The following is a 23,951-nucleotide window of genomic DNA, read 5'->3' as shown; positions in this document are numbered from 1 at the left end:
CAAACATCCCGAATGACGCCCCAACTAAACCAAGAAAATTTGTAGAAGATCGGACACCGATTGGTCGAACCCTAAGAGCGCTATTAATTTCGTTCCGCTAGATTCCATTTCTGGCCCAGTGTGCACTGTGCGCTGGAGGGATCTAAATCTTGCGTGCGGATAGCTGGCGAGACATCAGCCGCAGGGGGATGCGCTCTCTAAATTAGTGTTCAATATCGCCATTGAAGATGCAGTACGGAGAGCAAACGTGCAAAGAAACGCAGTGAGGTTGAAACTCAGTACTAACTCTGCTAAAACAAAGTACACGGTAGCTCTGAGGGAGCGTGGGAGTTTCGGTGGTGTTGGTGCTGAAATGAATGTTGATGGAGAACTATTTAAAGTGGTTGGTAAATTCGTTGCAGCTGCGAATGGATTACGTAATCAGATAAGGTTCCGTAGTTTGCAAACTTGCACAAAACTAGCGCGCTATAGAACTCTGATCCTTCAAGTTGCCCTTAACGGACATTAGGCATAGACTCTGAAGTAAGTTGATCGACGAGTGCTCGGAGTTTTTTGGCGTGAGGCTCTGCGATCGATATTTGACGGTAAATTGGAATAGGGCACTCCGTTGGCGCATGAATCACGAGTTGTACCATGTATACAAACATGAAGATATAGTGGAGGTATTGGAGCGTGGCAGACTTCAATGTGCTGGACATGTAGCCAGAATGCCTGACGAAAAAGCTATCAAAACTATCCTGAGCAAAAATCCAGGAAGAAGTAGTTGACTCAAATTTTGATGATGCAATATGATTCTAACGGGTGATAACTAAAAATTAGGATTTTTTAGGCTCTCTTACTCCACAGCAAACACGTTCAGAGAGAAATGATAGTTTGTATATGTAAGCTCTCTCTCTCTCTCCTCTTTATGCCAGTATTCTTTGTTTTGCTTATGCATGCCCAGTTCTGTTCGAAATGGCGTCGAAACAAGGAGCATTCCGCAAGCGCATTGTACGGTTCGCTAGGAACTGCACAACAATTTTAGCAAAAAGGTCACATCGATACACCGTGCCCCAGTGTTTAGTCGAGAAAATATCCAGCTCGAAAAGATCCTCGATCTAATCGGGAATCGAACCCGATATTATAACCGTGTGTGAGAGAGCTGGCCGATCGACATCGCTAACCACAAAACCAAGGGGACCAGAACCGGGGTTGTTCACTGATTAATGCGAATCATAGATAATTATAGTTAAAAATATGTTGGATTCTCTACAGAAAAAAATTAATACTAGTTAAAATGTTTTATGCAAAGTTTTATATAAATAAAAAAAAAATATTGTATAAAATAATTGTATCCAAAGTATATCTTCTTATTACTATATAAAAATGGAATTCCGTAACGCTTGATCTTATTGATATTATTCCCTTCGTCTCTGAGGTGTACAGTAACTACGTAAAACATGCGCAATTATGACTTTTTGTGCTGAATTTGCCTCTAAATCAAAATTTAAAGCGATGACATATGAGTTTTTCAATTAAAATGTTTGTCAATGTTCAGAAAAGACATTTGAGGAAAAATAATTAGTATCTGATCACTAAAACTTCAGATATAATTCACAAAACTACGCAAAACATACAAAGTTATGACTTTTTGTGCTAAATTTGCCTCTGTATCAAAATTCAAAGCGATGACATATGATTTTTTTTACATTAAAATGTTTATCAATGTTCAGAAAAGACATTTGGAGAAAAATTATTAGTATCTGATCACCAAAACTTGACATATTATTCACAAAACTACGTGAAACACGCAAAATTATGACTTTTCGTGCTGAATTTGCCTCTGAATCATAATTTAAAGCGATGACATATGATTTTTTTAATTAAAATGTTTGTTAATGTTCAGAAAAGACATTTGAGGAAAAATTTTCAGTATCTGATCACTAAAACTTCGGATATTATTCACAAAACTACGTAAAACATGCAAAATTATGACTTTTTGTGCTAAATTTGCCTCTAAATCAAAATTTAAAGCGATGACATACGGTTTTTTTTAATTAAAATGTTTGTTCGCGCCAAAACTCAGCTGGGCATTAGTGTCATCCGTGAGTGACCAGCTGAGGCCCAAGCGACGCTGGTTTGCGCGCGATTATTTTTATCTTTGTTCTGGCTCGACAATGCTGCCGTCCGAGAGGCAGCCTATAAAAGCGCTCTTCAGAGCAGCGCCAGTGTTAGTCATTTACGCGTTTTTTTACGCGGATTCCGGAATAAACGCGTATTTTTTTTACGCGAATTCCAGAATTCACGAGGGTTTTTTTACGCGGATTCCAGAATTACACGGTATATTTTTTACGCGGATTTCGGTTTCTCTTCACTCGGATTGCAAAATTAACGCGGGTTTTTTTACGCGGATTCCGGAATTTACGCGGATGCCGGAATTTACGCGGTTTTTTACGCGGATTTCGGAATTCACGCGGTTTTTTTACGCGGCACGTATCCCCCGCGTAAAAAGCGACTCTAGTGTATAAAAAATGATTCTTATCTTTGAAACCTTTGATCCCGAGCATCGCCGGGAACGTTCAACTAGTAATTATATAAAAACTGAATTTTGAGGGAATTGAAGAGAGAGAGACAGTTTGAGGGACAGGTAGTAACCTAAATCAATTACTATCATGTTACAAAACGGCATTGGAAAAACAATAACATCACTTCCTTTCAATACGGGTTTCGTTGCAGTAGAGAAATTAATGCGAGAGAATAGGAGACAACAACTAAGGAAATACAGTGTTTTTCTGCTATCATTAGTGATGCCGCTTACGGTGCAACGCACGTGCCGTATGGCATCACCTGACATCTAAACTTGGATTACAGCTTAACAATTATACTTGATAATTTGAACGATAAAATTATTGATCTACAATACGCAACCCAGTTTGTGTCAATTAAAATTATAGTTACTGAGTACTAAGAGTTTAATGGTTATTTTTCAGAGTAAAATCTGATTCCTCTCCGCCGCGAATGGGTTAAATTAACCGTTGTCTAATTCAGTCGACGATCAATTCGAAAATAACATTCAAAACAACTTTTGGGATTTCGCAGTTGGTCCGAAAAATGTTGTCTTCTCAAAAAAAGTCTCCATGAAAAATTCCAACTCATTCGTGCTGCAGTGTTTTTCCCAGAGGTACAGTCACGAAATTCCATTCCCACATACAGGCATTTAATGCAACCATCTGCTGCAAAGTCTAAAACAGAATATTTTCCCGACATAAGTACATGAAGCACTGATACTAGACACCTTGTTTTCCACGAGAGAAACAACGACGAACCCTAAACGTACATTCTGTTGAAACTGAAATCGGCATTTGATTTAAGAAGGGAAGTTTTCATATGCTAACGATCTTCATACAACTGTACGGAACATAATGATCAATGAACCGGTTTATAACATAACAATTGTTACTACATTATGCAAATTGCGAAAAGAAATGTTTAGTGCAAACATTTCCATGAATCATCTATACTATTGGCACTTTTTCCCAACGCAGATATCACACAAGGAAAAACGATTTAAAGCTTGTTGGTTTTCAACTTGGCGACCCGTACAGACGTATACACTTTCCATAGAAACTCGTTTGCTATCGATCGTGCGGAAGAGTAAACATGGGTTTCCGTACAAAACCAAAATTCACTTGGTAGTACCTTCTCGTACACATCTCGATGCTTGTGGCATTAGGAGTGTATGATTATATACCTGACTCTTCGTAGTGATGAAGAGTTAATCAAACGGTCTTTTTTGTACAAGCAAACACAAGCTGATATAATTTTAATATCTATAAAGTGGAAGCGCTAATGTGAATAGGTATGAGCTATCATTTCATCCACTCAATCGATATAGATTGCTAGTGCTCTAACGTCTCAGCAATAAAAGATGCAGTATTAAATAGAACGGTAGGGAAAATCAATCACCTCAACTCCGTACAAGTTGTTCTGATGAAATATAAAACTGTCGTTGTCCTTCGTCAATCACGCGGTCATGTCTCGGACACTGCCCTCGAACTTTTTGCATTTGCTTTCATACATACCTGCTGCTGTGACACAATAAGTAACGATAAGTACCTGAAAATAGAAGAATAATTACTGCCATTGTGTATGAACCAATACAAACAAGCTCATAAATGTTTAATTTCCAATAATTTTATAATGTCAAAACAATAACACACCAGACAGCCAATGACACCGGCTTAACAACAACCCTTCTCTCTTCGGCTGAGAACAAAGTAAACCAGAATTGAAAAATCATTCCATGATATGCACAAATCGGGCGAAATAAAATACCGCAAGCCCGCTCGAGCCGACCTCTTCGCAGTCAACGTGTCAATAAATTATCACAATTTATTGTGACATTAGCTGTCGCAATTAATCGTGTTTCCTGTTAATGGTCAATTCTCATTGTTCGAATTTTCAACATGAAACAGTGGTCACTGTAGGAGAAAAACGAAACAAAATCGCACCTACCCAACAGAAATGTATCCATTGTTATGATGATGACGACGGCGACGGCAATTTGCGACGATCGGTTAATGTAAACATTGCTCGATAAAAAATATACAACGAAGGGCAAGACATATGAGGAAAGTTTAAACCTACAAGGACGACTTCCGATTTCGGCTCTTGTACAGATCTAAGAATCGTGACAAGTACACACCGATTAAGTTTACAGAAATTTTAACAAAGAAAATGTTCAAGGTTCAATTATACTACTTTAATTCCCATTAGAAGCTGTACGGACATTGTATTAATATGATGCGATTTTTCAACTAGTAAATGTTTCCATTCCAATCATTTTTTTTTTAAATTTATTAACACCAATACTGAATATTTCACACATCACCAGACCACAACTCCATTTAGAGCCGACGTCCGAGTGGCTACTTGTTTAACCCACTTTCGGTCAGCACCACTCAGACCCTTGCCAGCTGCTGCTGCGGTTAACCACTAGCCATAAATCTCCTTAAGAGATGAATGCATTCGTTCGATACGTTCGACACCCCCCAGACGCAAAAGAGAAAACCAGACCTGCCCATACTGCTCTCGGCGGATTGGGGTTCTTCGGGGTGGCTACTCCGCGCTCCCGCCGGTGTCGCATTAAAACGGTACGAAACAGGATTCCTTTTCTCACGGTCGGTGTAGGACTGCTCTCGACACCCAACCATAGAAGATCGGCCCGGAACGGTGGAAGACGAATGCACAATTGAATCCAACGAGAAGGGTGCATATAAAAAAACTGATTGTCGACGTCGCTTGACAATGGGGCGGACGCATTCGACGGAAATGGCAACGGAGGTTAAGTGAGATAATGAACACCGTACTAAGGAGTCGTATGGGCCGTGACTGGCCTGAGAGGTGTTTACTTTTACAAGCTTGTTGCTTCGCGGTTTGGAATCCTGCATTGACCGATCTAACGATGTAATTAATTGGAATCATTGTTGAAAAGTCAAACGACTTTTCTTGGATAAAATATTTTATTATTATCAAGTATTCAACTTTATAAAAGCAGTAGTTTCCGTAACACAAACACAACATAAAACCTTATTGAATTAAACGTTTCCACTATTATCAGTACATGCCCGCTTCCGCTTGCAGATGCAGTCATACATATTGCACATCCGCTGCACAGGATTATGGCGGCTTTCTATCTGCTATGCAACCGCACACAAATCCTTGCTCTCAGAGGAATATTATTTCATTCACCGTAATCTTCTTATTACATATTTCATTTCGGAAATTTATTCTCCAACTGAACTTACATCTTGTCGAGCGAGCTGTCCGGTAACCTGCCATAGAAATTCAACGAAGGCAGAAGCGGTGACGACGAAGCTTCCGTTTAGCATATTCGATTTGAATACGGAACTCCGGAAAAGCCACCAGAAGCCCACTGGCATCACCTGATCCCGGGCGGCTCTCCGGTGAATGATTTACCACTTTTGAAGCTGTCAGCGAGCCGAAAAGACAGTAGAAGGCACACGTACAAATGCGATGAAATCAATCTCCTTCATCCACGCTGAGCTGAAGTCGAAATCGCTATCAATAACACTTCGTCGTTTGCATTTACAGAAGGGCGAAAGTTTTCGAACGGACCATGAACGGAAATGAATTGATGGAAATATAAACCTTATAATTTATTTTGAAACGCTCCGGGTGCTGCACATAGTTTGCAACTTAATGCCTCCTGTCGACAGTTGTCAAACCTGCGGAAGCTCGGGAAAATATTATACCAATAACATATTATGAAAACATGAATTAATTAAAAGCTCCCTTTTATTATTGCAGGCTTTGGCATTGTTTACATTTTATCTCCTATCCTTTGTCCCGGTATTCTACGTCCGTGTGTATGCATGACCATCACCGTCCGCAGCATCATCCTCATGATCATCATCATCATCATCACTGCATTTAATAAATCCCATATATCACATCTCTCTCCATGGACGCCAAAGCCAGCACCGGTCGCACCTTTATTGAATCCTGCCAATAATGATGAACTTTGCCGTTGCTGTGATTCACGCAACTATGCCATTGATCCTGCCCGGTCACAAACCCGTGTTTCCTGATGCCTCTCTACTCTATTACCGGTTTCTCTGAAGCTGACGCTTAGTATCGGAACAAGCTAGCCGGCCAGTCTCCAATTGTCCTCGCTCGTTCAGACGTAATTAATTTCATTCACCGTCCACGGGAGATCCACAATAGCCGCCCGGACGGGGGCGCGGGAGGCAACCGGCAGCGAGCGAGATGAATATCATCATGTGTAAAATACAGGACTGACAGGCAGTACAAAAAAAGCCCCAGCCACCCCCGCTTTGAACGCGGAAAGTACTTGAACGGTGCTCTTTATTTCGCTGTCCTTGAATTCCGTATTCGTACATATCGCCATCCGGCAAGGCTGGTGTGAAAGAGATCACGTTTCTGTTCAGAAATACTACAATACAATGTCAGTAACTGGTTTGTCAAAGTCCGCTTCGAGAGGCGATGACTTATAGCCAATGAATAGACTCCGTGCTCATGGGAAGGAGGAGATAGAGGCTTTCAAAAATTAGGAACCGGCGAAGCAGGTCCGGTTCAGAACAACTATTATGTTTATAGGGGAGGAGTACCAGTTATGGCAATACCTAAAAAATGTACCAGTTATGGCCCATGGAGTTTAAATGGAGTATTGCCATAACTGGTTCCATTGCGCTTATGTGATATAGCCATAACTGGTGCACTTGCCATAACTGGCTCACCTACCCTATTTATGATCGAGAAACTCGTAGAATTGGTCCATCTTCAGGATAAAACTTCAACTTTTATTTTAAAAAAAAATTGAGAAATTGAAGACAGTATTTGAGTAGATTGACATTACAGATATTTTGAAAGGATATTATAATAATTTTATCTAAAACACAATCGATCGAGTTCTACTTTTCGTATTCATGATTCCCTAACTTTGTTTTATCGCCACCGTTCTCCGGAAGCACGTAGTGAACATATTCTCTTGCTCTTTCAGAAGCTTACATAACAAGAAGGAAGTTCAGCTACTCTCGAACTCGGTCATTAATATGCTTTACCGTCCTTTCAAGCCCAGCACTAACCAAGTGTGGAGGCGAATACCAACAAAAATAAAAAATCCTAATAAATCCACCGAGTGGTGTGATTTTTCAATAATTGAATACTATACTGGAATGAACTTTTATTTATAAAATATAACTTATTCATTTCGACTTGATTGACTCTTACGAAATTATTAATTTTCAAAACACATTCGAATATTTAATTGTCATCTATTTCAAAAGGTTTCATTAAGAACAGCAAAGCACAGTGGAATCCGATGTATGGTCTTGTGTCTCATTTTCAACTTTATCTCTCTCTCCCCTCGTTTCTCTACCGAAAGTTAGTTTTTATGCGGACTTTATCTTCTCGCTCGGTATGGTTCAATCTGCCACCCCGATTCCAGCTGGTGTTGTATGTGCTGAGTGAATGAAACTGAAAAATCGCACTAATCGAAAGCACCCCACACCAGCGCGGGATCAGCTCCAAGTACATAATCAGAAAAGTTCCCACGAGAACTGCTCGAAATTTCTGCAGTGAAGCGCAGAACTCGCCGGCTGATTCATACGGTGTGGGTAGAGCCGGCAACTGCCAGGCAGTTAGTTCACATACAAACTTTTATAAATTTGCCAATTTCTCAAGCAGGAAACAGGTGTAGATTACGTGTTTCTAGCGTCTACCATGTGTCTTTGGCTAAAATGAGGCGAAAAAGTAATTGGGATTAAAGTTCGAAGCATGGAACAAGAACGGTAGTGAATTTCTTTGGCTTAGTAGATGTCACAGTATAGGCTACTTTTTAGTAGTATCCGACCACTAGCGAAAATTACAGCTTCATGGTAATTTTGCATAACGCGATGTTGTGAGCTTTTTCCAACAATTTTTAAAAACTACATTTTAAGCCTCGAAGAAAAGTTTTACTACACTTTTTGCATGGAATATTGGATTTGAAATTGTTGGATTTTGATTGTCCAACTTTGTGCTGCGCCCTTTTTCGAAAAAAAATCAAGAGTGCTTAAATTTTGGAACCGTTTTTTTTATAAAAGTTTCATGCACATAAAAAAGTTCTTGATATTCAACGACCGAACATTTCGTAGTTGTCATCTGTGGTAGATCTGAGCTAGTGAAGTTGCACAAAGAATCACCGTAAGATGGCTAATTCGGAATTAAGTTACCATTTTTAATGTACAACAGTTCAGTAACTTTCCTTTTGCCTTTCTCCTAGAAAGGTATAGCAATCACTGAAAAAACCAAAGGTATAAAAGTGCTCCAAAGGGTCGAATCTCGTATATCAATCGACTTAGTTCGACGAGCTGAGCATTTTCTGTATGTGTGTGTGTGTGTGTGTGTGTGTGTGTGTGTGTGTGTGTGTATGTATGTAACGGTCTCCCAATCTAATTCAATTTTCTCAGAGATGGTTGGACCGATTTTAATGAAACTACTTGCAAATGAAAAGTCTAGTTGCCCCATAAGACCCAATTGAATTTGATTGCAATCGGATTTTTAGTTTCGAGGTTATCATAAAACTTCATTATTTAAAAAACTACACAACCGATTTTAACAAAATTGGTATCAAAAGAACGGACTTATTTTTTGAACCATTTGTAAAATAATTTTATAAGGATCGGACATGTGGTTCTAAACTTATGTAAAGAAACGTGTTTCAAAGACTGTTTAAACTCACTCACTTTTCTCAGAGATGGCTGGACCGATTTTCATAAAATTAGTGTCAATGGAAGGTCTTGTTGCCCCATGAGACCCTATTGAATTTTATTGTTATTGGACTTTAACTTTGCCCATTATGTATAATAATGGGGAATCAGGCTATGACAAGAAAAATGTTTCTAAGACTGCTTGAGCTCACCCGCTTTTCTCAAAGATGGATGGACCGATTTTCACAAAATAAGTTTCAATAGAAAGGTCTAGTTACCTGATAAGACCCTATTAAATTTTATTACAATCGGACTGTAACTTTGTCTGTTATGTATCAAAATGTAAAAGTTATGAAACTCCATTATCTCAGAAATTACACAACCGATTTGAACAAAATAGGTATCAAATGAACGCACTGTCTTCAAAACCCCTAAACAACGAATTTTATGGTGATTGAACATGTAGTTCGAAGGTTATGAAAAGAAACTTGTTCAGAAAACTTTTTTAAATTCACTCGTTTTGCCAAAGATGGCATGACTGATTTCAACAATCTTAGTTTTAAATTGAAGGTTTAGTTGCTGTATTGGTACCCATTACATTCGATTATAATACTGGTTGACATAATCGAGAAAAGCTGCTCTATAGCTCACAATAGTTGCCCTAGAAAGAAAAAGATTCACAGGAAAATAATATTGAAAATCTATTCTCTCAAAGATTTCACGACTTATTTCAAGAAAACAAGTGTCAAACGAACAGGTTGTTCCTCAAACTTACAAATAAACAAAAGCCAAAGGCTGTTTAAAATGAGCTGCTTTGATCAAAGTTCGAAATTAGGAGTCATTATGATAGAAAAACTATTTAATTAGTACTTAGTATATTACGTTAAATTTCAAATACTCCATTTATTCCTTCAAATACAACATCAATATTCTCCATTTATTCCTTCAAATACAACATCAATATTCTAAAATCCAAAGAGTGGATATACCTTTATTGGATTATATTTGGGAATTGAAGGAAGTTTTTCAGAAACCGGAAGTCGCAAATTCGGATTTCAAAATGAAGTATGGAGTTGATTCCTGGCCTTTGAGCATCATCCAGGGTACTGACACTCACATTGCGTAATGTTTGTCCGTTTTAGACTGGTTTCCAGTAACCGGAAGCTACTGTCTAGTAATTCAAAATGGCGTCTGAAGATGATTTCTGGACTCCGGGTATCATACCGCTACCTCAAATCGTATTGGATGATATTTGTCAGTTTAGGCTGTTGATCGGAAACTGTCGCCATCTACGCCATCGAAATACCCAGATCAGGCAGTTTGGCAATTTTATGATGGATTTTATGATTATCATGCAACCAGATGTGGTCATCTGTATTAAAAATGCCACTGGGTATAATCCAGGTTTCAAGAACCCATATTGATTGGTTTTTTCCCATTCAGTAATATCAACTGCGTTAAAAAATTCAAGTTAATGTATAAGGAACAAGATTTAATTATAAATTATTTGAAATCTACTGACTAAAGTTGACATAAACAATCTAAATATTTATACGCAGTATATGAGTACAAGTCGATTATACCACGATCAAAAACAAAATCGCATCATATATTTGAAAGGATTTATTGTTATTTGCATGAATATGTGTTATTGTATGTTCGTATGTATAGGTCTGTGAACAAAAAAAAAAGAATAACAAATCCAGCAGAAATTATCAAAGTGTATTTTTTAAGTGTTGGTGTAAATCTATTTATATTACATATATTTATTTGTCAACAGATAAAAATTCTTACCCTCATGACAATTACTTAATTAACAATTAAACTAACACAGAAAGTTTCTCTAGCATCGTTTGTTTTTATCACGGGACGCGTTGAAATCAAACACTTCGTAGCAGCTATTAAGAACACGACACATGCTGAGCACTGGTTCATGTAGAGCATAGTTAGTTCTTGCAGGTCAGGTAGTTAGAAAAGTGTGTGAACGGAGATTGCGTCGTCTAGCGTTTATATCAAGAAGGCCGAGTAGTAAAGGACAATCGATGATTCCCTGAAGAAGGTCTGCAACCAAACAAGCCTTGGCCAAAATCCGCCTTGCTTTCAGTAGCTCTAAGTCGATGAGCTTACAACGGCTTTCATAGCTTGGTAGGTTACGCGAGTCTCGCCAAGGAAACTGTCTCAAGGCAAAGCGAACAACTTTGCGTTGTACGGCTTCAATCCTCGCAATTGTGTCTTGGTTGAAAGGACACCATACAACAGCGGAGTATTCCAATATTGGACGAACCAGAGAGCAATAGAGCGCTGTAAGGCAGTGCACATTTTTGAAGTTTTTGGTGAAGCGAAACAGAAATCCCAATTGCGATGAAGCCTTTGAAACTATATAAACTGCATGGTCCTTGAAGCTTGATTTCGAATCGAGCATAACTCCCAGATCCTTAACTACCGTTTCGTGACTCAAAAAAGTACCTCGTTAGCTGTACTCGTGACGATACATGGCATGTTTCCGACCGAAGGAGATAGCTGAGCACTTAGACACATTTAGTGAAATCCTGTTAATTCGGCACCAACTATCGAAGGCTTCCAAATTATGTTGAGGCATCTGGGCGTCTTGAATATTTGTTATTGTGTTGTATAGTTTTAAATCGTCAGCGTAAGATACTTTCTTACATTTGAAAAGCAAATTTACATCGTTCATAAACAGTAGGAAAAGGAATGGTCCGAGGTGACTGCCTTGAGGAACGCCGGATGTAACACAGAACGAGGACGAGATAAAATCACCTAGTTTTACAGACATAGTTCTGCCAGTCAAGTAGGAGCGAAGCCAAATTAGGAGGTTGTCATTAATTCCTAATTTGTCGTATTTTGCCAAAACAATCTTGTGGTATACCTTGTCGAATGCAGCAGAGAGGTCGGTATAAATAGCGTCTACTTGATGACCGCGTTCAATTTCTCGAGTAATAAACGATGTGAAAGTAATCAGATTTGTTGTCGTCGAGCGCTTCGGCATAAACCCATGCTGGTCCAGAAAAATGATGTGCGAACAGTCATGTCAGTTAATTTTTCAAGAATAACTATTTCAAAAAGCTTTGAGATAGAACTTAGCGATGCAATTCACCGATAGTTAGTAACAGTCCGCTTGCATCCCTTCTTGTGAATGGGGAAGATAAATGAAATTTTCCAGCTTTCGGGGAAAACGCCCGTCGTTAAGGATAGGTTGAAAACAATGGCCAAAGGTGCAGCAAGCAAATTCAAACATCGTTTGAGGATTAACGAGAGAATATCGTCATGGCCAGATCCTATTGATGTTTTCAATCGATTCCCGCGACATCCTGAGCATTTAGATTTTCCTCAGAGAATACACTGCAGAATTGGGTGCGAAACAAGTCGGCAATACCTTCGACAGTGTCCACTTCAGTGGTTCCATTAGTCATGTTAGACGGCAAACCAGATTCTTTGCGTTGTTTGTTTAAATAGCTCCAGAACTGTTTGGGATTCGATTTGAGACGATTCTGCAGATAACACTGGTAGTTTTTATATAAAGTGGCATTGAGGCGCTTGTAAGCGGCGTTGGCGCGTAAGTATTCAGCTTTCGCAGCAACGGTTCGATGTTTACTGAATTTTCTCAGGGCCGCTCTTTTTATTCTCTTCATGCGTTTCAAAACTGAATTGGACCAGAATGGATTAGCTGGTTTACGGCGGCGTTTTTTAGGCACAAACTGGTCAATGGCGTAAAGCAAAACATTACACACCGTCGAAGCTGCGGAGTTAGCATCGTCACAAGCAAGCGAAGTATTCCAATCAACACCAGCTAGGAAGTTGTTCATTCCAACAAAATTTGCTCTGTTAAAATCGTAGTGAACAGTTTCGGCGATTTCTTCAAAGCGATGCTCAGGATGCATTTCCAGCGTCAGTAGTAGAGGTGGATGATGTCTGCAATATTTTACAAGCGGCGCAGGAGCTTGTAGAAGGGAACAGTTTTGCCCCAAATCCTCACTGATGAAGCACAAATCGAGCAAACGGTTGTTAGAATTCAAAACACCATTCACTTGCCGGAGCCTGGCAGTAGAATACGCATCGAGTAGGGCAAACGATGCTGTTCTGATCGAAGAACGAGAATAATCGGGTAATCGGAAGTTGTTACTACTGTGGAGCCATGAAGAGAATGAAGTCACCTATGATAACAATGTTGTCTCTAGCTTCCATTTGTGAAACGATCCATTCTAGAGAAAGTGTATGCTTTTCTATTAAGCTGCAGTCGTTGACATGATCGGGAGGAACGTATATTACGCAAATAAACAGGGTGCCAGTAAGCGTGGAAATCGCCACCCACAGATGCTCTGCCGTTCAATCGTCAGGAGGTTTAAACAAATAATAAGTTCGAATGAGAAAGGCTGGGTCTCACCACTAGGTGGATTAATTTAGGTTTTGTATAGATCGATAACGACGTCGGTTACGTACTTACCGCAGTTGGTAAGAAAAGGAAAGAAGGAAATGATACAATCGTTGTTTCCAGAGGACGAGTTTACCTTTGTACCTTCAACGAATATAGCGGAAAGGAAAAAGGTTACTTTTGTACCGTGGTGACAGATTTTTGTACTTTTTCCCTTCCCTCTACACGCTAATACAGTCAGTTTTTATAAGCGGGAAATACCTCGTAAAAAATCCCGCGTCAATTCAGAAATCCGCGTAAAAAAACGATTTTTTTAAATTCCGCGTTAAAAAAGCCGTAATTTAAAAAACCGTGTAGAGTAAACAACCAAGAAAGACTTTAGGAAAAAAAAACCAGACGCTCTACGACCAGTATTTGAAATTAGCCTCTTTGACGATCATTCCAGATTTTCCGGATGACGGAGGGGTTTTTGAATAAATTTTTTACTCAATAAGCACTTAGACGTTTTTGGTTTTGGTTCGTTTTTGGTTGAATTGACGCGGCATTGCGTAAAAAATCGCTTTAATTAAAAAATCCGCGTAAAAAAACGCGTAATTGAAAAATCCGCATAAAAACACTATATAGACTCTACTCCTTTTCTTCACGGAGACTCCTTAGTTACCCTGCCAAGTGTCGGCAATTTTAACTACCCAGGAAGCTGTTCATACAAGTCAAGTAAGAGATGGGAGGGTGCCCAGGAACAAACCCATGCGTAAAAGTCCTTCCGACACCGAACAGTCCTACTAAGATTCGAACTCATGACCAATCGCATATCAAAGCGGACTCTGTAACCTCGAGGCTACGAGCTCTAACTAGAACAAATTTTGAGAGGGTACTGCCCTGTTAGCGCGAAATAAACGGATAAAAATAACAGTAAAACATTTTTTTTTCAAGTCGAGAAATCAATTCTGTATAACTGATCCAAAGACAACATTTTAATGGAGATCAAAGCTTTCGCCGTTTTGGTTTGGACTTGACAATAAAGTTTTTGTAGAGTGTTTCCAGGCCAAACGACCTATTGATCATTCTGAAGTTGAGCCGATTTGATTTGCTTGATCGATGTGACGTCTCTAGAAAAGGTGTAAGATAATTTTGCCTTTCCGAAAAAAATTTACAAGAAAACACTATCCGAAAATTCAAATTATGAGTTGACAACCTGGAAGGAGCGTCAAACTTAGCCCCGATCCTCACGAGCCATACGACCATAATAGACTGCCAGCTGGAACATGAACACAAATGTTTTGTGTATCCTGGGCAATGTTGTCATCTGACAATAACTTAGTGAGAAGGTGCGACGCGATCATATTGGCGCATTAACCACATCTCGGAGGTAGAGGAAATGCTTCGCCAAGCTGAGCGTTTGTTCAACAAGATGGTGCGGCTCCAAACAGCGTCTGTTCTTCATGTTAGGGGCTGATCAACGTCCTAGTGCCATCGTAGGATTCTAAACTGCTGTCATGATGGTCCTACAGCGGGGTTGGTGCAGGCCTTACAAGCCAGCCCTAAACACAATCAAGGACAAGAAGTAAATAATATAAATACGGAACGGAACAATCGGCATAGACCTAGGCAATGAAAATAGACTAAAGTTTGGAAACTTCGATCATGGAGCTGCAAGTATCACATTTTTTTTGGAAAGTACCCTCATTCTTCCTGATTTATTGAAGGTTTGCTAGTTCGACATTATAGAGCTGCGGCAACACACATGAGTTAGGCACAGCTTTCATTGTAATGGGCAAAATGCAGAAGCGCGTGATGGGGTGGTGGCCAATCGACAATAGAAAGTGTGGATCAGAGGCCGATCCTTCAACGTTAGCATCATTACTGTGCACAGCCCTCACCTAAAAAGTAACGATGACGATAAGGGTGCTTTTTACACGCAGCTGGCGCAAGCATACGATAGCTGCTCTAAACATGGCGTTAAAATCTTTTTAGGAGATCTCAACGCTCAGGTTGGCCAGGTCTGAATTTCTACACCACCTGAAGCACAAATCGATCGTAAGGCACTCCTCAGATATTATCGACGTCCGAACCTATCGTTGCGCAAACGTTGATTCTTGCCACTATCTCCTAATGGTCGAAATGCACCAAAGACTTTCAGTTGTGAACAACATCCGCTACCGTTGCCCGCAACGGTATGATTTAGAGCTTTTTAAACTCCCCGAAGTCGCTACTGAGTACGCGCAAAGCCTTGAGACAGCGTTGCCGGATGAGGAAGAGCTTACCGAAGCCCCTCTAGAGGACTGCTGGAATACTATGGAAGCAGCCATTAACAACGCAGCGGAAATTGCTGTTGGATTCATCGAGAAGAATCGATGTAACGGCTGATTCAACGACACTCGAAGCGATTTTAGACGAAACGAATGTAGCGCTAGCATGCGGCAGTAAATGATCCGTCATAACGTGAGTCGGTACAAACAGAAAGTAGACCCATCTTTTCCGGGACAAAAAACGCCCTGGAACAGTTAGAATGTGAGGGAATGGAGCAGCTGTACCATTCTCAAGAAACACGTAGATTACAAGGAAAACTAAATCCATCCCGCGCAGGCTTTGTGCCAAAAACTGAAATGTACCGGGATAAAGATAAAGGAATCTTGACGGATGAACCTGAGGTGATTGACAGATGAAAGCAGCACTACAATTAACACCTGAATGGCGAGGAGGCAGAGGACCAAAACGGTAACGGTATCTTTCGCCGTCTCTCGCCGCAAGCACGGAGGTTTGTGAAAAATTATCAAGCCGGTTTTGTGGATGGACGGTCGACATCGGACCAAATCTTTACGCTGTAGCAGATCCTCCAAAAGTGTCGCGAAGTCCCCACACACAGCCTATTCATCGATTTTAAGGCCGCCTACGACACTATCGACCATGTAGAGCTTTAAAAAGTTATGGACGAAAAAGGCTTCCCTGCGAAACTAACAAGACTGATCAAGGCCACGATGGATGATGTACAGTGCTGTGTGAAGATTTCCTGCCTCCTGTTGCGCTTGAAGGTGTTATGAAATGTGTGGCCTTCAACATGCAGGACAAGATCTTCAATAAACCCAGCCAGTTCATCTGTTTCGCTGACGACGTGGACCTTGTCGGAAGCATGTTCCAGACGGTTACTGCACAGAACACCAAGCTGAAACGTGATTGAAGGAAAATACGTCTAAGACCAAGAATCTGCTATCAGGAGGTGCCGAGCGCGATAGAGCTCGCATGGGCAGTAACGTAGTAATCGACGGAGATAAGTTGAAGGTGGTTGACGAATTATAACTACCCAGGAAGCTGTTCATTCAAGTCAAGTAAGAGATGGGAGGGAGCCTAAGAATAAACCCATGTGTAAAAGTCCCTCCGACACCGAACGGTCTGATCCTACTGAAATTCGAACCCATGACCAATCGCATATCAAAGCGGACTCTGTAACCTCGAGGCTACGAGCTCTAACTAGAACAAATTCTGAAAAGGTACTGCCCTGTTAGCGCGAAATAAACGGATAAAAGTAACAGAAAAAAAAATATTTTTTTTTTCAAGTCGAGAAATCAATTCTGTAGCGGGGGCCTAGTGTGGTTGGTAACGTCTCCGCCAACCACGCTCGACGCCTGGGTTCGAATTCCACCGCCGACATAGGTGTCGATGGTTGTGATGTGGCGTGATCCACTCACAACCAACCCAACTGGAAATGCTTTGAATAAAGTGTATGTATGTTTAGTAAAGTAATATTGAGTTATCAAAAAATACTTACTATTTTAAGTCAAATACCTTCACATACAAACCTTCCTTCAAATAAAGAATGTTCGAATAAAATGTTATGTTTTCTCAAGAAATTTTTGTTCGAAATAATTACACTTTCAAGCAGGAAAGAGCCAAATTGCATTTACAGTAGTTAGTAACAGAGTGTAATGAAATTCTCTGAACGTATTTTTGCTTTTTCAGAGATCATTAGCACATTTAATAGAACTTAAAAATAATTTGAACAGCTTGAGGGCAGTTTTATTACAGTTCCTATAAATACTCTTGAAATTTTAACAAGAATGGATGACACAGCTGTACTAGCTGTATTACTATTATCAGGAGGTTCTGACGATGCTTTTATTTATACCATTAATGAATTTGTCATGAAACCTTCCATTCTTCTGGCAATCAATCAAGAACTGCCTCAAGTCTAGAGTCCGAATGCTTAACATCAATTTCGAAACTCTCAAGCCAAAAGTTCCAAATTCAAAGACTACAGTCCGAAATCTGAGAAGAACAGTACAAATTGTAAGTGCTGATGCACAGGAAACATAAAGTCAACATATATACGCTTTAGATCAAGCTTAAGTCTAAAGTGAAAATCAAAAACAAATATCCGCCTATATTTATTCCAATTACAAATTACAATCATTTGGATGCATGAAATCGATGAAGTCTCATTAAATTTTTCAGAGAAAAATCATTCGCTTTGTTTACAAAAGCCAAATAACTATAAGCTATTGGTGGTATATTAATTGTTGAAATTTAGTGTGTATTTCTAACATTCTCTGAATAATTTGAATTCTCTGAATAATCCATTTTATTAGTGCTCAGTCCACATAAAATGCATACCTATCGAACAGCTACCAAATATCGCAAAATCAAACATGTGTTACTTATAATCACTAAATGGAAGGCACAGTGGTGTTTCCAGTTATATTATCAACCAAAACCCTAGCGTGATCAGCTATACCAACCCTGAAAGCAATACGGAAATGCTCTTTAGCAAATGGGAAAACTTTTCTACGGCCAATCACATAAAACTGTTTACCATCTTCCATAAACATACCGCCAACAGGGACGGACCCGGTAAATCCACCGATAACAAACACACGAATGCTTTTACCTTTCGCTGTGTGCAAGTGCAGGGAAGAGCCGGCTCGGACAAGGACATGTGTGGACTGTATGTGCGAAATAATCCCCGACCACAGACAGGAGAGGATACTCGAGAAAAGATTATGTGCACCGGAGAATAAATCAATGAGCGAAATCGCTCGGCTTGGGGTACGAGCAAGGCGGCCACGATGGAAATTCCACTCTGATTATACGGACGGTTGAATATGGATAGGAGGAAAAATATTCATGAATAACAATAATTCAAATATGATTACAGCATAGCTTGCATAAACGGTTCCTGTGGCTCTGGCAGACATTGACGATGGGTGGCATTTTTCTCGGTTTTTACAAGCATGAGAAGTGATGTACGAGGGGCACTAATACTGCGGAGGTGGTATAGTTCAAGAAGAGCCGAAGTCGGAGGGCATCCTTCAAGCGCACCGCCAGCGATGACAAGGTTCCAAGAGAAATGGTCTGACAGTTTAAGAGCGCGTTTGCAAGTCCACCGCGGTGCTGAAGGTACGGGGGGCGAGTTGTTTGATGGATGTGATTCCTTACACGTGAGCCTAGTGAATATTTGTCAAAAGCAGAGAGCACACGCTATTTTACTTCACTCTGCCGTATGCCGAGCGGGATGTGATTGTGACTATGAATATTTTAGCATGTCATTCCGGTGCTCCGCAAGCGACTGGTGCGCTCGCTATCGTGCCTGAAAGGCGATAAGACACATTGTTCCTTATTCATCTTTTAGACCCGGTTCGAACGAGGTTTGACACCCCGTCGGCAGAGTGACATGAAATTTATCAAAAATCAATTTTCAAGTGGTGCCACAGCGGCTGGAGTGAATCTGCTATGGGAAGATATGCAATTGAAGGTTTTTGGTTAAAAATTCCAATTTCAATTTTCACACGTGATGATCAGGAATTTAACTGGAAACAATCCAATTCTCGTCTGAAAACGCTGACTTTTCAGCCTACCAAAGGAGTAGTAGTAGCCTATAAAACAGCAAATTAAGATTTGTTGTCTAAAACTGTTAGTTTACTGGCACACCTTGATTTCAAATACACCGCTAAAAGCGTCGGTATAAATCATCTATTTATCATCTTATTTATTAAGCCCTCAAATTTACTGAAATTTTACTGATCTTCATCGACTGCTAGTTGTTGTTAGATTGTCACAGATTTTACACAACCACCAACTGACTTACTGATTCCAATGTAACATTCGAATCGCATTTCGAAGCCAACCAAGGTTGTATATTAATTATCCGATCGTGTTTCGAAACTCATTCGTTATTCCTAAATCGGCACTCACCAATTCGACCTTAATCCTTTTCAATTTCTAATACTGCATAAGAAACGATTTTGCGACATACGAATTTACATTATCCGGATCTTCACTTGCCAGTAGCTTCCTCACATTAATTATAATTTTGTTCCTATATGCCATTGTCATTGTGGAACATTTCGGCGACTGCCTTAGCAATTTTTCAGACTTATTTCTAACTATCCTCAACGCCCAAAAATTGGTTTTACCTTCAAACATATATCACATACATTAAACAAAACGCGACACCTTCGGTCATAGTCCGAAACATATGCCTTATTGAGCGGCAAAACAAACGAAAATATTTGTTTTGTTATTCATGAGGAAGCTGACACGATTAACGGCAGGCGTGAGAAGATTTTTTGGCCCCATTAAATATCCGGCTGAAACGAGGGGCACACATTTTCAGTGCGAGCTGTTACGGGACTGACCTTGCGGTGCACCTGGCGTGTTGAATAAATGTCCAAAAATTTTATTTTCATGCTCTCCTGCTGCTACAACCCACCCCGAATGGAACGTACGTTCCAGTTAACACCCACCGCTGAAAGCGTCGTCACACTCGACTATCGGTGTCACTGTTTAATGACGATGTTATTGGCGATGCGATAAATTGCTTCGAAAAATCAGGTCGTTAAATTGGCGTTACCAGCGATTAAATTGTGTTTATAATGTAATAAATTTGTTGTCAAGGTGAAAAAAAAACAAATCTGATGGAGATTCACTGAGGTGTCTCATCAGGATTTTTGGTGGAATAATAATATTTCAATCTGATTATTATCACTGTGGATTCATCAGGTATGTTCGCTTTGAAACGCTCCAATCTTTAATATGAATGCAATTTTGATTCAATTCCTTCCCCAAATATTTACTAAATCGGATGTATTTGAACTGAAAACGAAAGAAAATATAACAACATAGACGACAAAACACTGCACCACTCAATGTCAGTTACATGTTCAATAACCGTCAATAAATAAAAAAGGGTGAACCGTTCAATAACTTTTATGACACAAACAGAGCACGTGTCGCTATTCTTTCTTCATTTTTTTTTCGGAGTATATTTTTAGCCGATTTGTTTTCATGTTGGTTCTAAGCTTTTATAACTCATACAAAACATTTATTTACTAACGGCTCATGAAAAACAAAAAAAAACTTGTTCTTTTGACATGAAACAGCATTATTACAACAAGCGACTTCAGACAATATTTAGATCCACATAACTTTTATACTACTCCATATTCGAATAATCAGTGAAGCGATGAATTATCATTATGGTAAATCTTAATCATCGCCTGATAAACTTTGCTTGCATGTTTTTATAACCACACATTTCAAGATTTTCCAACAAAAGCGGCCACTTTTATTTAGTCCAGAACAGATTTGAAAATTGACGACATTCACGTTTTGCTATAAGTTTTATCATCCATTATGATACAGGTATCATTTTATCGTATAGATTTCGTCGTACAACTTTCTAGCTCGGTTCAACGGATGCTGATTGTTTCGAACTTCTTTTTGGCATACGCTATTTCTTGTATGTGTTCAAACCAATCTTAGCACGAACAACGTTTGATACAGATGTATCCACCTTTTTCGCTACATCACGTGTTGATGCTGAACTTTTTCGATTGAATGTTTCTTCGATTTTCCTGTCCATTTCCGGTCATGCTGAACCACGTTTCCGACCACGTATTAAAAGATCCCCGTAAGAGTTCTTCTTCCCAAACTTGCAAATACGAATGCAATGCGTGCTTCTTTGACTTTTACTCCCTCTTTTGACGTAGAGCTGCGTTTCCAGCTCTGGTTATAATCTGCATTCAAAACATGAGCACTCAAAGCAGCTGATGATGGTGTACGTTTCATTGCCTCAGTTATTGATATACAGGTAAGTCTCTGTAGTTTTTTTTTTTTTTTTTTTTTTTTTAAAGGGGGGATTTGTTAGTAGCTTAAGTATTTATGATAAATATTAGTAAATAATGAGTATGTGTGTCCAATCACAAATGGTGACTTCTCAGCACTGTTAGAAATTTGTAATTTCAATTGTTAGGATTTGTTTGCTTCCGCAATTAGGACTTATCATTCGTAGGGATTTAAACCTACTTGTCAGAAAAGGGGAAGTAAACTTACAACTAACTTAATTGCTAACTTATTGGCTATAAAGAGAGCTTATCGTAGCAATTGAGGATTGCAACGATTTTTGTCGAAAATTGTTAATAATTTTATTTGACATAGCTTCTAATGGTTCAACACCAGTAAGTCTATGTAATTCGAGTGTACCAAACCAAGGAGGACGCTTCAAAATCATTTTCAGAATTTTATTCTGAATCCTTTGAAGCGTTTTCTTCCTTGTTGAACAGCAACTTGACCAGATCGGTACAGCATAAAGCATTGCTGGTCTAAAAATTTGTTTGTAAATCAAAAGTTTGTTCTTTAAACAAAGTTTAGAATTCCTGTTAATGAGAGGATATAAACATCTCGTATATTTGATGCACTTGGCTTGTATACTCTCAATGTGCTCTTTGAAAATAAGTTTTTTATCATAAATTAGTCCCAAGTACTTAACCTTGTCGGACCAACTTAAAATAACCCCATTCATCTTGACAACGTGATTATTGTTTGGCTTGAGGAAAGAAGCCCTAGGCTTATGCGGAAAAATTATCATTTGAGTTTTAGAAGCATTGGGAGCGATTTTCCACTTTTGCAAGTAGGAAGAAAAAATATCTAAACTTTTCTGCAATCGACTGCATATGACACGAAGACTTTTTCCTTTTACGGAAATGCTTGTGTCATCGCAGAACAATGACTTTGTGCATCCTGGAGGCAAATCAGGAAGATCTGAAGTGAATATGTTGTACAGGACTGGACCCAAGACTGAACCTTGAGGTACACCTGCTCTGACAGGAAATCTATCAGATTTTGAATTCTGATAGACAACCTGCAGAGTTCGATCAGTAAGATAATTTTTCAAAATTTTGATTAGGAAAATTGGAAAATTAAAAGTTTGCAATTTCGCAATCAAACCTTTATGCCAAACACTGTCGAATGCTTTTTCTATGTCTAAAAGAGCAGCTCCAGTGGAATAACCTTCAGATTTGTTAGCTCGTATCATATTAGTAACTCTGAGCAATTGATGAGTTGTGGAATGCCCATGGCGAAATCCAAACTGTTCATTTGCAAAAATTGAATTTTCGTTGATGTGTGACATCATTCTGTTAAGAATAATTCTCTCAAACAGTTTACTTATTGAAGAAAGCAAACTGATTGGTCGATAACTTGAAACTTCAGCTGGGTTCTTATCCGGTTTTAAAATGGGAGTAATTTTTGCATTTTTCCATAATTTGGGAAAATATGCAATTTTGAAGCAGCAATTGAAAATTTTTACTAAAAATTCCATTGTGCTCTCAGGGAGATGTTTGATTAGTATATTAAAGATTCCATCGTCACCAGGTGCTTTCATATTTTTGAAATTTTTAATAATTGATTTAATCTCATTCAAGTTAGTTTCAATTATTTCTGCAGGTAAAAAATTCTGGGAAGAAATTAAATCAAATTGACGTGTGACTTCATTTTCAATTGGACTCACAAAATTCAAATTTGAGTTATGAACACTCTCAAACTGCTGAGCAAGTCTTTGAGCCTTTTGTTCATTGGATACAAGAAAACGTTCACCATCTTTTAAAACTGGAATAGGCTTTGAAGGTTTCTTAAGAATCTTCGACAGCTTCCAAAATGGTTTTGAATATGGTTTCAATTTTTCAACTTTAGTCTCAAAATTTTGATTTCTCAGAAGAGTAAATCTATGCTTAATCTCTTTCTGTAAATCTTTATAAATAGTTTTAAAAACAGGGTCACGAGAACGTTGATATTGACGTCTGCGGACATTTTTCAAACGAATTAGAAGTTGAAGATTTTCGTCAATTATTGATGAATCAAATTTCACTTGAGCCTTTGGAACAGAATAATTCCTGGCATCAACAATTGCACATTTTAATGCTTCCAAAGCGGAATTAATATTCACTTCGTTTTGCAAATCAAGCTCATTATTGAAATTTCTCTCAATATGAGTTTTGTATCTTTCCCAATTAGCCTTGTTATAATTAAAAACAGAGCTCATAGGGTTTAAAACTGATTTATGTGATAAAGAAAAAGTT

The 23,951-nt window shown here is 39.1% G+C and overlaps 1 protein-coding gene across 11 annotated transcripts in view; it reads right to left on the bottom strand.

Annotated features, from left to right (window-relative positions):
• LOC129730309 (dnaJ protein homolog 1) overlaps nt 1-23,951 on the bottom strand; it is a 135,075-nt gene that overhangs the window by 58,007 nt on the left and 53,117 nt on the right. The window contains exon 3 of one of the 11 annotated variants that reach the window (XM_055689541.1): nt 3,946-4,095. The exons of the other annotated variants lie outside the window; for them this stretch is intronic. The gene's annotated coding sequence lies outside the window, so the exon portion shown is untranslated. The remainder of the gene's footprint in view (nt 1-3,945; nt 4,096-23,951) is intronic. 11 annotated transcript variants of the gene reach the window in all.

Source organism: Wyeomyia smithii, chromosome 3 (genome assembly GCF_029784165.1).
Source record: "Wyeomyia smithii strain HCP4-BCI-WySm-NY-G18 chromosome 3, ASM2978416v1, whole genome shotgun sequence".
Lineage (NCBI taxonomy): Eukaryota > Metazoa > Arthropoda > Insecta > Diptera > Culicidae > Wyeomyia > Wyeomyia smithii.
This window is presented reverse-complemented; position numbering and strand designations above follow the sequence as displayed.